The 13,220-nt window shown below is 38.6% G+C and overlaps 1 long non-coding RNA gene across 1 annotated transcript; it reads left to right on the top strand.

The window, feature by feature from the left end:
* Nucleotides 1–3,332: 3,332 nt before the first annotated feature.
* Nucleotides 3,333–12,006, top strand: LOC120306128. The gene is made up of 3 exons (XR_005556176.1): nucleotides 3,333–3,524; nucleotides 9,778–9,928; nucleotides 11,812–12,006. It is a non-coding gene; the product is annotated as an uncharacterized LOC120306128 (long non-coding RNA).
* The last annotated feature ends 1,214 nt before the right edge of the window (nucleotides 12,007–13,220 follow it).

The following is a 13,220-nucleotide window of genomic DNA, read 5'->3' as shown; positions in this document are numbered from 1 at the left end:
TATGTCTACTGTAAGTAACTTCAGATGGAATGAGTGTGGAGTTGGCTTGCCCTGCCAATTTTTGTGTGGATGTGGTGAGGTATATAGAAACCTCATAAGCAGCCCAGAGTAACCTTGTGAGCAGGCCAAGTTCTGTTCCTAGAAAGGTAGTCTCAAGTACTAGCAACAACACTGCTTGAGGAAGAAGGGAAGATACTTTAGTGCCACTACTTGGCAGTAAGGAGATTGAAGGGTTGCTAAAGACTAGGTGGTGGCTCCAAGAAGAGATCAACAGGAGTGTCTAGAACTGTATAAGATAGGAAATCATGGAGAGAAGGAAGCTTGGTACAGTTAGACTGGGTTGCAAAAGGGGCAAGGATGGAAGATGAAAGACTTCTTTTTTCCCCCATCCCATGAGTGCCAAGCAGCTACTATAAAAAAAGATTAGTGGACAACAGCCAGCTGGGTGCCTGAACATCAGAGAGCAGCACCAGAGGCCAGTGCCAGAAAAGAGAAATAGTGCCAAAAACATAGAGAATGAGGTATTCAGAGGGCCATGTTAACAATCCAAAACCTTAGTGATGCTGTCCATAATAGAATAGTTATAAGTGGATAAGGATCAAGTAAAGCTGAATGAATGGTAAAATAAGAGGTAGCATACAGAGGAGATGATAACCAGAATTGAATAGAGTTAGTTTCAGTAAAGAAAAAATAAGAATACAGCATCAAATATAGAAGTGTAAAATGAAGTTACTAAGCTGGGAATTTTAAGGACAAAGAATAGAACTGGCATATAAACTGGAGAACTCAGAATTATTATGATAGAATGTAGTAGAACAGAATCAAGTTAAATAGAAAAGGATCTGTGCTTAGGATCTGCAATAAAATTAGGATCTAGGAATAAGCTCTAGTTAGATACTAGATAAGTTAGGATTGATGAAAGTGAGTGTACAGAAATAGGAAAAAATAAAACAAAGTGTACAGTAAATGAAAGAGCATATCATTCAGTTAAAAAGGAAAGTTTCTCTTTCTTTCTGTTCTACTGTTAACTTTCTTCTCCTCCTTCTACAACCTTCAGTTCCAAAGGAAGAGAGCAGTGGCCACAATGAACTGTGATGAAACCAAAATTGCATCCTATTTATTATTTGTTCTTGTTTTCATTCACAATGAAAAATGCAACAGGTATTCAATGACATTATCCAGTACATCCATAATAACATACATGCATTATCATTATCTATTGTAGACATGGCATTTGTGTGCCATGCTCTCATTTTTTCCTCCATGGATACTCATCTTCCAAGGGGGATGCATAATTTCTATTGGGCCATGGATCATTTTGATTGTCATGTACACAATAAAACAGGCACAGCCAGATCCCAAAATGGGAAGAGCGGAAACCAATTTGGTATCATTTATATTTAAATGTTAGTAAAATTACATTAATTGCATAAAGTTATTATCACAGTTGCATATGCCTCCAGCTCTTCAAGATTGAGATTTTCCCTCCCACTTCTGAGTAGAGATGTTAGGGAAGATTATAAAAGCTTTTTCATGCAAAACTAATCTTCTCCTACTGATCTATAGAATTTCTTTTTTGTAACATTATAAACATGTTAAACATATTTCTTGATTTCATGTCCTCTCTTGTAAGATGACTTGGTTGATATTTAGCACAATATTCTGTTCCCCCCCCCCACTGGTATATCATGGTGAATTGAGAAAGAAAAACATGTGAGTGAATCTTGTTGCCTTTGCTGTCTATAGATGTCAGTCACTTTCTTGGGGCTTGTTACTCTAAGACAGGGGTAGGCAACCCAAAACACTCAAAGAGCCACTTGGACCCGTTTCCCACCAAAAACAAAACACTGGGAGCCGCAAAACCCTTTTGATATCTAAAATGAAGATAACACTGCATATATCCTTTTTTACCTTTATTATAGGTGTGTGTATGTGTATGTGTGTGTGTGTGTGTGTATGTGTATATGTGTGTGTACACACACACACACACACACACACACACACACACACACATATATATATACACATTAAAAATAAAAGTAAAAATATGACTCTTGGGAATATCCATACTATTAAAACAATGATCACCAAGAGAATGCTTTAAGAGAATAAAATTACATACACACAAAGGTAAAAAAAGGATATATGCAGTGTTATCTTCATTTTAGATGTCAAAAGGGTCTCTCTCTCCCTCCCTCTCTATCTGCCCTTGGTCTGCCACTCCTCTTCCCCCACTCTCTCTCTCCCTCTCTCTCTCTTTCTCTCTCTCTCTTTCTCCCCCCCCTCCTATCTGCTGCTCACCTGGCAAGCTTCAAGCTGTTGTCCAACAACCTCCGGGGTAGGCAACCTCGTCTCTTTTATGACTCATGGACTTCAACTCCCAGAATTCCTGAGTCAGCCTAGCTGGGCTAGCTAGCTCTCTCCTGCCCTTCCTGCTTCCTGCTTCCTTCAGAGACGCAGCAAAGGGAGGAGCTCCGCCCAGAAAGCTTTTCAGCTCCTCGGAGAACACTGTGAGTGCACTCTCTTTTACACATAAACACACACACACACACACACACACACAAAACACACACACACACACCCAGACACACACACACCCAGACACACACACACCCAGAGAGAGAGAGAGAGAAGCAGGGAAGTGCAATTGCCTCTCTCTGTCTCTGTCTCTCTCTGCAAAGGCAGAGGAGGCTGGGAGCCACAGGGGAAGGCTCAAAGAGCCACATGCGGCTCCGGAGCCGCAGGTTGCCGACCTGTGCTCTAAGAGATAGAGATGGAAATAAATAGGTTGAGGTGGACAGATTTCAGGCTTTCAGGAACAACTTTATCATTTGAACACTGAAAACCGTTCACCAGACTCAGAGGCAAAGGGCTTATGTTTAGAAATAAATAATTCTGACATAGGAATTGGAGAAGTAGAAATGTACTCAGCTTGCATTCCTTCTACCAATTGTGGATTTCATTTCAGCTGCACAAGTGAGAGTGGGAGGAAGATTGTGCTTGTTGTTGCTAATCAATTGGGAGATTGAAATCCTTTTAATGATAGATGCAAGCATCTACCAATAGAGACCACAATCTCTTGTCTTATATTAAACTGCATAAATCATGGAAAAAATTAATTCCTAGGGTCCTTGTGATAGCCCTTAAGCCTTCCTTTTGCTAAGGGAAGGAATCAATGTCCATTTCATTAATAATACCCTGTGTTCATGATGCCAAAGATATTTATTGTCAAGAGTAAAAGCTTGAGCTAATTTGCTAAGTTAATTAGTGCTGTACTGCAAAGCACAGACTATGAAGGAAAAGACATGCATCTGAGAGAGGGTGGAAAATAGATGGAAAGCCTATAAAATGTGAACTGGTTGTTCTCTCTTATTTATGTGTGACATAGGAGCAAATGTTGGCAGGCAGCTACAAGCTCTGTACCTAGAGATCTGGAGGCACATTGTCTCACTCCCTTTTTCCACCAAAGGAGAGGACATTCCTGTTGAAAGCCTAGAAGAATTCTTCTTCCCTTCTATGCTAAGGTACAAACTACTAAAATCCAGAGCTAACTGCTGTATGTATAAGTGCCGGAGCTTAAAATAGACTGGAAGTCTTCTCCTTGGAAATGTCTTTTTCTGTTCTTGTCTATATGAGAGAGAGGGATTATAATTTCAATTAGCAGACAATTTGAGGAACTGAGGTCCAGTAAACTCAAATATTTATTAAACCTGAAATATTTTCTCTCCTTTCCCAGAAATAAGTGATGGCTCCTATGAAGGCAGACCTGTATGGGATGCTATTCTTAAGGCAAGCTTTAGGGACTTTTTTCCCCCTCTCCTGTTTCCTCAACCACCCAAAACAAACAAAATGGATTCCCCCTGAAAAAATAAATCCTTCCCACAATAGCCACATTCTCTGCAGCAGTAGAAGTCAGAAATCACAAAAAACAAAGAAATAATATAGAGCACGGGGTCAAAACTCACTGGAGAAGGGCCTAATGCTGGGACAGATTGAGGGCAATAGAAGAAGGGGACGACAGAGAATGAGATGGCTGGATGGAGTCACTGAAGCAGTAGGTGTGAACTTAAATGGACTCCAGAAGATGGTAGAGGACAGGAAGACCTGGAGGAAAGTTGTCCATGGGGTCGTGATGGGTCGGACACGACTTCGCAATTAACAACAACAACAACGGGGTCAAACTCACCATGTCACGTGATGTGTCGCGATATATCACAACTCTTTTTGCATTGCCGGCAATGGGGTGAGTGTGGCTTTGATATGATGAAACCGGCCGGCGGGCTGGCAGTTTGACACCCCTGTTATAGAGATATATTCAAAACAAATAAAATATAGTTACCGATTGAAAAAGTCCTTATTCCCACTTTAACAGAGATGTGACCAAGTAGAAAAAAACATTGTGTCAGCCGAAAGATATACTAAAGCAGGGGTCCCCAACCCCCAGTCCAGTACTGGGCCATGACATGCCAGCAACTGGTCCGCACAAACAAGCAAAGCCATATCTGCGGGATGCAGGCAGCACACAAAGCCACGCACCCTCTGGTCCGTGGAAAAACCTCTCTCCATGGAACCGATCCCTGGTGCCCAAAAGGTTGGAGACCTCTGTACTAAAGGACAACTTTTCTATCTTGAAGAAGTTCCTAAATTTTTTAAAAGTACTGAGCAGCTGAAAACAGACAAATACTTATTATCAACTTGCATCACTAGCAAGAGGAACTGTAGTTCTAGGCTATTAAGAAGTCAATAGTTTGGCAATGCTATTATATTGTTGTACATTTTGTAGCATCCATGTAGCTCATTGGTCACCTATTAGTAGTGAGTGTAGAAATAAGAGGATTACTGTATTGAATTCATTAGAATGAAACATAGCTCAAGTTATGATGGAGAATAGCTCATGTGAGGGCTGAAGCTGCCAGTTTGATGAGGACATTAATATATAGCAGGCTTTTTGTAAAGAGAAAAATTGCATGGCTATATCACTTCACTGTGGGAAAATATTTGGGTTTTGCATTAATATATTCATTGATAACAGCTAATTCATTGCACTAGAGTCCTAAAATCACGAGACTCTAGGGAACAGATCACCACACAAGCATTCTTGTGCCATATGATTATGTGTGTGTAAATAAATTCCATAGCAAGAAAAAAATAGAATAAACAAAATATCCAATTAGGAAAAGCATATTCAATAGCATGCCATAACAAGCAATCAATTACCATAAGATATATCTAACATGAGAGCCAGTATGGTTGAGCAGTTGAGGCATCAGGCTAGAAATTGGGAGACCATCAGTTCTAGTCCTGTGCTAGGCACAAGCCAACTGGGTGATTTCGGGCCAGCCACTCTCTTTCACCTTAGGAAGGAGGCAATGGCAAAAATACTTCTGAAAATCCTTGCCAAGAAAACTGTAGAAAATTGTCTAGGCAGTCTCCAAGAATTGGATGCAACTGAATAGAAGAAAAAAGAAATCTAACACACTTTGAATAGTTATAGAAAATATTTCCCTAAAATAAAGTCCACAATAATAAAACATTGACAATCTCCACCATTTGGTGAAGAATTCAGCAGATTGCCAGTTGAATCTGCCTGTTTTATGTCGAATGAACAATGAACTTGCCCAAATGAGGTATAATCCATTCTCATATCAGAAGGACGTCAGGGATGCCAATGGGTTATCTTCTTCCTTTGGTTAATTCTAGATTGACAATTACAGCAAACAGTGGAAAATAATTAGGTCAAACTCTCTCTCCCCCCACCATTATGTTTACATTTTATTATTATTCAGTGTGTAAGCCTGTCACTTTTTCCCGTGGAGGGTTATTGTTAGCAACTAGTTGAAGCAGAAATATTTATCTGTCTTCTTTTCATCTTCCTTTTATTTTCTTACTAAGATCAAACATCTCAGTTTTCTTTGAGTACAGAGACAGAAACTCTTTTTGAATCCTGGTGAGAAATGATGGTTCTGTGATGATATTATTTCATGTTGTAGTAGAGTTGTCTTGTTTACTACAGTAGCTGACAGCATGCAACATTCCCTCCCATGGCTGCTACGGTCATTTTTTTTCCCCTTTCATAATAAATTGTCCTCCCACCCCCAGTTCTTAAGGTTCAACTAAATTAGGTCAGGGTATGTTTTCTGGATCATGTGTTGCCACAGTTTATATTCTGAGCCAAAAAATTATGAAACAAATCTCTAAAATGAATAAACTATGTGAAGTAGGGTAGAAGTAGCAGATCTTATTTACATTACATACAGTAAGTAGCAGATCTTATTTACATTACATACAGCCACAGAAATGTTTTTTAAAGAATTAAAACTGTCAAAATTAGTATGATAAATATAAACATTAGCATGATTAATATTCATTATTGGGATGAATATGGAAGTATCATAGTTGGGTGTTTTCTTATGTTTTTAAAGTACAGTCTATAATAAAAAGAGACAGAACAGCTATAAAAATAGCTCTTAGTTCACAAATACACTTTATTTCTTTCTCTAAAAAAGTCATTTACCTTTCACTGGGGTGCAGTATAGCTTATTTAAAAAGACTTTTAATTCTCTCATATTTCAAGAGATCAAACATACCTTTGCCTCAGGCATCTGTACAGTAAAAGCAAACTTTTCTTTTTCTTCCCCCCCTCCACAAGGCAGTAGTAACTTAAAGACTTTCTGAAATGCTCTTTATAAGAGTTTGACAGGTCTTGAAAAACAAGGAAGGAACTGCAAGTCCAATATATTACAGTGGAGGAAGAATCTCTCAAATCTGGGACTTTAAGCAGTCAGCTGCATTCTTGCATTTTTTGTTTGTGACAGTTTTTCAATTTTTCTTTTATAATAAATGCAGTGATAATTCCAGCAATTTACTTCCCATCTCCCTTCTTTGGCTTGCCAATCCTGGATTGTTTCATCAATATGGAATACAAGTTTGGCAGGTTTATCTTGTAACTTTTTGATGAAGAGGCAGGACAATTGGTTTCTGTTCTTAGTTTTGGCATCTCTGTGATGTTTAAAGTGCATCTGTTCCTGCTCACACAGTTCTTCAACAAATGAATGAAGCTGTGAATGAAAGACAAGCAGAAAAGTCCACATATCTTGGAGGGGGTGGCTTCTAAGATGTTTAAACTTACGTAGTTCCTTGGATCAAGTCAGTATAACGGGAAGGTTCTGGAAGAAGAGATCTTCTTCTGTATTACTGTATTATAAATTGCTTGCTTTCTAGCTTTAGAACTATAGTATTATGTAGTTTGTACATTGCTTGCTTAGTTCTCATAAACAAACACCCCCTCAGAGATGCAGTTTATTGAATTAAAATCCAGTGAAAAATCATGTCTATAGAGCCCCCTGGTAATAAACAATTTGCACATAGTTATTCTGCACACAAGATTTATACCAGGCAAAAATGGGAACTCTTATTAATTTATTTATTGAGATTGATATATACACACATTCAATAGAATAGAGTATAAAATATATTTTATTATACCACTGAATCATCTCATTTAATTGGATGATTAGCAAATGAATGATTATTGAGTTTCAGTCATAGTCCCAAAATTTCCTTTTCAATAACAAGAATTCTATTCTGGTTTTTTAAGCGTTATACTTATCTGATATCTAGTGCATCCCAGATTGTTGGGATCATCTGAGGTGGTGCATCATTAGCATGGGCATTCCATTTGATGCAGTGTTTTATCTGTCCCATTCAACTGAACCTATTTCTCATTTTGTTTTTATTTTTACTGCTATCTTACCAATGCAGAAAAGCAGAGAATAACTTCCACAAATCCCTTCTAGAATAATTAACATACTTCTTAGTGCCAACCGTATTGGCTAGCCAAAAGGCTTCTGATGGAATTAGAAGAGCCCAGCACAATGCAATCCTCGCATCTGTTGTGCTGATCACTGCCAAAAATGCATCAGGATTTGTTTGCTGCCAGTGAGTTCTTTTGACAGAGTTCCAGCTTCTTTCTGAAGTATTTGATACACTGCTGGGTTTTGGGAACTTTTCAGCAATGTTTTGGGGAGTGAAGTAAAGAGATAAAATACACAAAATAGTGTATCTATCTGAGATATTGTCCTGTAATTGCCCTTAGAATGGTTAAGGATCCTGCTTTGTAAAAGCAACTGTTTAAAAGACTGGGCAGTCCAACAGTTAAAGATAAACCCCCTACAAATTGGAAAAGTAGAGGCTGCCCATCAATTGTTAAGCATGCACAGATGTTACCTGCTCACAATCTTCTCTCACTATGATGAGATGAATTTCAGTTTAAATGAAGGTAAAGATTCCCCCAAATTTGCCTCTTTAAATTAGTATTTGCAAGCATTATTTGTATTCTTTTCTGTCTTCTTTTGTGTGATGTAACCTAACTTCACCTAAGTTTAGTAGCCTCTGAATATAATGATGGATTCATTTAGTTTGAACAATCTGATATGCCATGTAGTTCATTACTAATCTGAAAGGGACCAGGTATCTGATTTTGGTTTGATGTATCAATCAAGAAAGTTTACTAGTGATCCAGCCCTTCTTCTGCTTTGGAGAAATAAAAGAGAATATGTTGCTATGACAGTAGTCCAGAAAGTGATAACCAGGATAATATGACAGGTTGTTCCTTTCAGGACAAGGCACAAATATATTTCTCTTCTTGGTGCAACATTTGCTGCTTTGAAACTGCATTGAAACTAGATGCAACATCTCTTCCAGAAGCAGATATCCATAATCTGCAACCCCACTCCACCTCACCCCAATTACGTACCATATGAACAAAGGAAAGCTCATCTCATTTGAAAGGCTTATCCCTCATTTATCCAAATCAGTATATCAACAAAACTCTATTAATTTTGTACTCTTGATTCTGAAGGGATCAGATAATACTCTTCAGGGGGCAGTTTGGGGATCTATCACTGTGGGGTCCTTGAAACTCTGGGAGGTTGATTGTTTTTTGCAGATGTTTCATTACCAAACTAGGTAACATCATAATGTTACTAGTTTGGTAACAAAATGTCTGCAAGAAAACAACCAAGCTCAGAGAGCAACAAGGACTCTACAGTTCAACCCTGAACTACAACTTTTCTCTCCTATCTCTGATCCTCAACCATGCTCTAAAACCAATTTCCTTTGAAATCCAGATTCATCTTTTTCTTTTCTTTCCTTGCTGTTTGATCCATGGCTGGCTGTTAACAGCTATTCACAGCCTGCCGCCCCAAAGTTGATGAAATATGACAATAATTAATTTCTGGTCTGTTTAATAAACTTTCTGTCATTGGTGCAATAATGTGATCTTTTGGGTTTTAGGCCAGCTTCTTCTATGCAGCAAGATTTATTACCAACTCTTTCCCTGGAGCTTGCAGCCCTATGTAGGACTTTTATTTGGAATGAAAGAATTGGGACAAAGTGTTTCATTTCATGAAATGTCATATGTCAGGTGAAACTTTTTCATGTCTTCTTTAAAGGACACATTTTAAAACATCTCTGAAGATATGTACTTTTTTTCTCTCACTGGAGCAGACCCTAAAATATATGAGTTATTTGAACAAAACTTGGAACTGCTCTGTTCTGGTATTTGATTGTTTATCTGTATGCTCATTGTTCTTCTTCAAATGATCGTCTTTCTAGGTAAGCATAAACTAGAAAGAACCTGGAAAAAGTAGTGCATTGACAAGGAGAGGAATATTTAAAGAATGATATAAGAGCCACTGATGAGAAATTCAAATTAGAGAGTACTAAGTACTAATATTAAATGCTTACACATTTTCATTATCCTCCAAACCAATGCAGGCTGCTGATTGTGCTGATTAGTCCTCAACCCAAGAGCCTTAAACAGCAAAAAGATGGGAGAAAACTTTGAGCTTTATTAACTACAGACAAAGAGCAAAAGCTGCTAAACTAATAAAGGCTGGACCCCAGAGCCATTGTGTGAAGAGCTCAGGTAATTCCAGGATGGATTTTATTCCTGAATATTCTTTCATTATATTTCTAGAAGCTGAATTCTGATGAATCCAAATTCTTGCATTTTCTAAAAACATTCCCTATGGTCATACTGCCAGAACTGTAGGTACATTCTGAATATTTCTTTCCTCTTTCTTTTAACTATGATATGACATTTTCCTTTTTTTTTGGCTACAGAATAAATCTGCAGTTATGCCTGAAAAATATAGTAATCAAAAATCAAATTACATATTCTTTTGTAAAACATTTGGGAGGTGGCAGCATCAGGCAGAAAGAGCATTCTTTTTTGTGGAGTCCTTAATATTTTGTGAATTTGCTTGTTTGCTTGCAGATGTTTCATTACCTGGCTAGGTAATCTCATCAGTACTAGTGAGTATGTGTCCCCCCCCCCCAGCTTATATGCAGAAGTTCCTTGGTAGTTGGTAGTTCCTTGATTGAAATATTGTTTTTTGCTTAATTGTTTTCCTAATGTTAATCCCTGCTTATTTGGGTGTTGGCTGCTGGAGGGGACATGTTCTGGACTTTTTGTTTTCTTATTTCTTTCTTAGGTTTTTGTTGTCTCTTTTGAATGGTATGTAAATATGCTTTATTTCTTTATGTCTATTGATGGATAATTTGTCTGAATGCCAAGCTTCCAGGAATTGTCTTGGGTTTTTGGATTTGGCTTAGTCTAAGATGCTCATTGTTTCCCAATTGAGACTGCAGTTGACTCTGTCTGTATGTTATTTTTGCTGTGCTAGTCCACTGCAATTCCAGCTTTTGCTTGGTAGCAGCATAGGCTGTGACATCAGAACTTCCAAGATGAAGAATACAATGCTTTGACCTCTACCCCTTACTATAATCCTCTATCCCTTACTAGGAAGAAAGCCCCTTGAACTCAGTAAAGGACCTTTGGGATTGCAATATTATTTTCATACCTGATAATTGTAAATGTTTTATATATTACTTGTGTAAATTTCTTAGAATAGCTCATGAAAAAGATGACAGACACATTGAGAACAAATAAGAATTATAATATAAGAATTATAATTAATGCAGGTTTTTAGTTCACATTACAAAAATGGCAAGGGGATTGGGAGGGTCAAGGAGGGGGAGAGACTGCTGATTAACTGCAAACTGCTGACTTTCCCAAGTTCTGCTGTTTTCCCGAGTGCTGTTTGATTGCCCATTGTATCTGAGTAGAGTATGGCTCTTTCTGACCTACCTGAGGCAGCTCAAGAGGATATAGGTTTTCAGAAAGCATGCTCAGATGAATGAGTAATCAGGGAAAGCAAAAAGGACTTTAGTGAAGGGTGTACTTTTTTCTCTTTTAACTGAATATAGACCAGGATCAGGAAAGAAGAACACAAAGGGATAAGCAGGACGCCAGATGAAACAAGAAGCTACAATAGGCTGTAGCTTCTTGTTCCATCTGGCCTCCTGCTTATCCCTTATCCCTCTGTACAACAGAGCGATTGTCACTCAAAACCTCAAATGTTTCTATGCCAATGCACAAAGTAGGAAAAATAAATAGGGAGAGCTATAGATCCCAATTCAAGAGAACAAGTCATATGTGATAGGCATTGTTTGAAATTAGTAGTATGAGGGATACTCATGAATGGCACATAACAAGGAAGGAAAAGATTTATTTAAAAAGGAAAGAACATAGCATTATGCATGAAGAAGAAAGGGGGAACCCATTCAGACACAGCATTTGTCCAGAAATTCAAGAGTAGGAACATGAAAATCCTATTGAAAATGTCTGGGTAAGAATACAAGAATACAATGTGATAATATTTTGGGCCTTTTCTACAGACCTCTTAGGCAGCAGAATGTAAAGATAAGGGCTTTCAGTTTTAGATAACTAATTTTTTTTTCAAATAGGAATGTGATCGTGATTATGGGAGATTGTCATTATCCCACCTTTGCTGGGAATTGAACTCTATAAGAATCCTCCTCTATAAGAGTCCTCTTTTGCTCTTTGACATCATTTGTCAGCAAGTGGGAAAGAGAACAAGAGTGTCTGTTATCCTCACCAACAGTGAGGAATTGGTTGAAGAAGGAAAGCTGACTGGAAACTTGGAAGAAAGTAAGTACATTATCCTTCAATTTGTGATGTTGATATTGGATGGAGGAACTGAAAGGAATAATAACTTAGTAGATCTGAAGAATTACATAGACAAGCAAAGTCTTAATGAAGCCTCTAATGGAATTCTCTTTAATAAATTAGCCTGTGCTAGATAATGCTAATGTTAGGAATGCTCATTGCCAGTTAAAGAATAAGCATTCCCAAAGCATGCTTGTTACCACATCACTACAGCTTAGAGAGAAGTATTGTGTGGCATGCCATGTGGCTCTAATCTGGGCCTCATGTTAATTAAAAAAGTTAAAGTGATGACTTATAAGTTTGACACAAAGTTGGGAGCATAGTTAATACTGTAGAGCAAGGCTTTTCAACCAGTGGTACGGGTACCACCTGTGATACATTGGCACCTGGCAGGTGGTACACGAACATCCTAGAAAAATGGTAGCAGGGGAGGGGAATGAGCTGAACCGGTGGCAGCACCGCACAAGCCTGAGCGAGAGATGGCTGGATCTGCAGGGTTGTCAGGGCTCAGTGGAAGCGCCAGGATCAGCACCAGGCTCCAGCTGGAGCTCAGCACTGATCCTGGCACTTCTGCTGAGCCCAGAAGAAGCGCCGATAAGCTGGAATGTTGCAGCATCTCCAGGGTCTTGTGATTTACATTCAGATGCTTGGCAACTGATTCATATTTATGACGGTCACAGTGTCCCAGGGTCATGTGAAGTAACCAAAACCTGGTGCAACCACCCAGCAGACGGGAGGAATAAAAACCAAACACCCCACCCCACCCCCACTGCCAATCCTCAACAGAAATGCTCACAACAATGAAAACCTTAGACAGAGGAAGAGCACTGCTGGGTGGGCAGGCAGGTGTCTCGCTCGACACTTTTTTCAGTGTCATTGTAACTTCGAACAGTCACTAAGCGAGCTGTTGTAAGTTGAGGACTACCAGTACTTCATCACTTTTTTCCTTTTGAGGGGGGTCATCAAGTTTTTGACACCTTGGTAGGCGACTGGTGATACTCAGATATTGCCATATCCTAAAAGTGGTACAATGGGTGAAAAGGTTGAAAAGCCCTGCTGTAGAGAACTGAGAGAAAGTATAAACAGCTAGATGGACCTGAGCAGTGGATTAAAATGAATAGGATATAATTTGACCATTTTTGAAAGGCAATAGTATGGGGAGACATGATTTCATTGGAGTGCATAT

This window comes from Crotalus tigris, unplaced genomic scaffold, assembly GCF_016545835.1.
Source record: "Crotalus tigris isolate CLP2741 ecotype Arizona unplaced genomic scaffold, ASM1654583v1 scf7180000017550.10884619, whole genome shotgun sequence".
In the NCBI taxonomy this organism is placed as follows: domain Eukaryota; kingdom Metazoa; phylum Chordata; class Lepidosauria; order Squamata; family Viperidae; genus Crotalus; species Crotalus tigris.
The sequence above is the reverse complement of the archived record's forward strand: the minus strand, read 5'-3'. Positions and strand labels throughout refer to the sequence as shown.